General features: G+C 40.9%; 1 pseudogene; it reads left to right on the top strand.

The window, feature by feature from the left end:
* Positions 1-2,595: 2,595 nt before the first annotated feature.
* On the top strand, positions 2,596-3,581 carry LOC103666263 (annotated as a pseudogene).
* Positions 3,582-3,797: the final 216 nt, after the last annotated feature.

Raw genomic sequence — 3,797 nt, 5'->3', positions numbered from 1 at the left:
GTGACTCCTCCAAAAGCCTGGTAAGAATCTTTGGTGGATTAAGGGTTACCTGCGTAGAGGTCTTGAAATATTTGACTGATACCTGATAGAGAACATCTCTAACAGTATATATGCTTTATTCCATGGCGAAAAGTCTGATTTCAGACTCACTATTCGGGATTTCCTGTCCCTTCTTTTCCAGCAGCAAGGTAAGCTTCGATGTTCCATATATACTTTCAGTGAGAAGTATAATTCATGCAAAAGCTGTGGGGCAGCTCTACCTACTATATATTCGAGCACAGAAATAGATGCTTTGAACATTATTCCTAAAGCAGTGAGCTGAGGCTGGGATTTAAAAATCAAGACTTCCGTCGGTGGGGAGTTTCATGCTGCTTATGGAATATATTCATGCTGCTGTCTTTTTTTGCTGTCACCAAAAAAAGATAGGTGATGCTCTGATGCTCTTATTCGGTAAGGTTCTTTTTGTTTTTTTTTTTTAATAAAAAATTTTTATTATGTTATGTTAGTCACCGTTTTAAATTCATCTTATTTACTATCTCTCTCCTCTCACTGGAGGTTAAGAAAAACAGAAAACATGAAATAACCATTCTATAAACTCCAAAAGTGTTCTAATTAGATTAACCTGACCCGTACTCCAGTGTAATCTTCCCCACATAATGTCGTCCTTACTCCTCTTGCTAGCATGTCTGCAGATGCTGATGATGAAGTTGATTGGGTCACAGCTGGATTTGAATCTTGAATCTTCCTCATCCGAGGAATTGTAGAGCTTTACAAAACTCCTCAAATCCTCAGTTCTCTTCATGGTGATGTGGGAGTAATAATTCTACTTATCTCACAATAGTACCGTGAATTTAAATGAAATGATATGTGTTTACATACATGTATGTGAACACATGCAGAAATACATATAGATATACAGATGTGCATGTAGCTCTTGCTGTTTGTAGAACACGCCACATTCTAAGAGTGGTTACGATTGTCAGCGGCTGACAAACCTAATGACTTTGGACCCTGGACTTCTGGAAGGAAGATGTGCAGAAGCGGGAGGACAGTGGGAGAGGATGATTAGCAGAAGAGAGATGTCTTTGTAAAGCCTTCAAACTCAAATTAAAAAGATTTAAGACACTGTTCCTCCGCAAGAACATATCACATAAAAAAAAGTTTTAAATGTGGAGCTCACCACCAAAACAGACCTGCCGGCCAAAGACAGCCAACAGACTAGGACCTTTCAGCCCTTGATCCTGGATGATAGTAAGGAGAGGAAGAATGAGTTTCAGAAAGGACATTCTTTGACTCATGCTAAAATATGGATTTTAAGAAAGAAATTACACTGAAGAATGGCTCATTTGGAATGGCTACAACAGCTGCTCGAGCTGGCAGAGGACGGACAGACTGAGGAACACCGGAAGGGAGAAAATCATCAGTGGACCAAGTGTGTCAGAACAAGGAAATCAAAGAGAGGCTCTAAGGTTTCAGAACTGATCCCCTGCCCCAAATCCCTACATGTTATCCCACATCTTTCTCAAACGTAAGGGCTATCATTCCATCTATTAATAATACTACAGCTAACATATATGTTAGGCCATGCTAACCACCCAGCATTTTGCCCATTGTTTATAAGGCATGATGTCTTTATTTCCCTCAACAATACCTTGAGGTAGATCTCATGACAATCTTCATTTTGTATATGGAGAAAATCAGGTCCAGGTACTGAGGTTGGAACCAACGACCCTTCGGTAGTCAGGGATAGGGCTGACGTGCCCCTCTTTCCAGAGCCCAAGCTCTACACCCGACGCTGTGCCTTGCTGTCTGAATTGCCTCTGCTGGTTGTATATGCCCCTACCTACTGCTCCAGTCACCCCACTACATCTACTCTGCTTGTATGCCTCCGTTACCCAAGTATAAAGCCCCAAACGCTGATTTTGGGACAATGGAAACAATGAGTAATTGCAAATTGAGTTAAACTCAATGTTTTAAAAATTAAAACTAGTGGACTAAAGAAAAAATCTTTGGGTATAAAACTTAACTTTGGCAGTGATAATTTTACAAATTAGATACATTATTCAACCTCTGTGCCTCATTACTTAAACGGGCTTAATTACTAGTCAGTCTCGTGGGGTCATTGAGAAAAATGAATGAATACACACACACTGTCTAGAGCAGTTCTTGACACATGAGCAACACAGAAGTGTCAAAATTTACAAGCTCATGGAACTGAAATGACATATATTTGATTCCAGACCTGCCATCTTGATCAAGACATTCCTTTTTCCACATCTCAGTTTACAAATTTACAAAATTTAGAAAGTGGGAGATGATCCACAAGGATCCTTTAGTTTCATCTACATATAACTATGTTGGTAATTCATGCATTAAATTTTATTGTCAAGTTCATAGTAGAGACTTGAATAATTTTGAAGTCCGAATTACTGCTCTGATGAAAAAATACATATCTATCATCTTTCTTTCTTTCTTTTCTCTCTTTCTTTCTCCTCTCTTTGTCTCTCTCTCTCTCTCTCTCTCTCTCTCTCTCTTCAGGAATCTGTTTAAATTACACTTAAATTGCCTTTTTGTTTTTGACTCTGTTCCTTTATTTCTCATTGCTACAGGGCTTCCTGTGATTCCCTAGCAATACCCATGGAGAACAACATGGAAGTCACTGAGTTCATCCTGCTGGGACTAACCAGCACCCCAGAGCTGCAGATCCCCCTCTTTATTGTGTTCACTCTCATTTACCTCATCAATGTGGTTGGGAACCTGGGGATGATGGTGCTGATTCTGTTGGACTCCCGTCTCCACACGCCCATGTACTTTTTCCTCAGTAACCTGTCTCTGGTAGACTTTTGTTACTCTACGGCTGTCACTCCCAAGGTCATGGCTGGATTACTTATAGGAGACAAGGTCATCTCCTACAATGCATGTGCTGCTCAGATGTTCTTTTTTGTAGCCTTTGCCAGTGTGGAAAACCTACTTTTGGCTTCAATGGCCTATGACCGCTACACAGCTGTGTGTAAACCCCTCCATTACACCAGCACCATGACGACCAGTGTGTGTGCACAACTTGCTATAGGTTCCTACGTTTGTGGTTTCCTCAATGCCTCCATCCACATTCGGGACACGTTCAGTCTGTCTTTCTCATGTCCAATCTGGTCCATCACTTTTTCTGTGATGTTCCAGCAGTCATGGCTCTCTCCTGCTCTGATAGACATGTCAGTGAGCTGGTTCTTGTTGTTGTAGCAAGTTTCAATATTCTTATTGCTCTCCTCATTATCTTGATTTCCTACCTGTTCATTTTTATCACCATCCTGACGATGCACTCAGCTGAGGGATATCAGAAGGCTTTGTCCACCTGTGCCTCCCACCTCACTGCAGTGTCCATCTTCTATGGGACAGTCATCTTCACGTATTCTCAGCCCAGCTCCAGCCACTCCATGGACTCAGACAAAATCGCTTCTGTGTTCTACACTATGGTCATCCCCATGCTGAACCCCCTGGTCTACAGCCTGAGGAACAAAGAGGTTAAAACTGCATTCAAGAAGGTGGTTGAGAAGGCAAAATTGTCTCTAGGTTTTGCCTCTTAAAGTTATAGGATCCACAATGACCTATGTCATTGTTGTCAGGTCTCTAACATGCAATGACTCACATTTTTTTAATCAAAGTATAATTAACATCTAGTGTGATATTGGTTCAGGTGTACAAATAATGATCCAACAATTCTATACACTACCCAGTGCTCACCACAATAATTACAGGCACCATCTGTCACCAAGCACCATTATTACCATCTTATTGACTAT

The sequence above is a fragment of the Ursus maritimus genome, unplaced genomic scaffold (genome assembly GCF_017311325.1).
Source record: "Ursus maritimus isolate PB19 unplaced genomic scaffold, ASM1731132v1 scaffold_23, whole genome shotgun sequence".
NCBI classification, from domain to species: Eukaryota; Metazoa; Chordata; class Mammalia; order Carnivora; family Ursidae; genus Ursus; species Ursus maritimus.
This window is presented reverse-complemented; position numbering and strand designations above follow the sequence as displayed.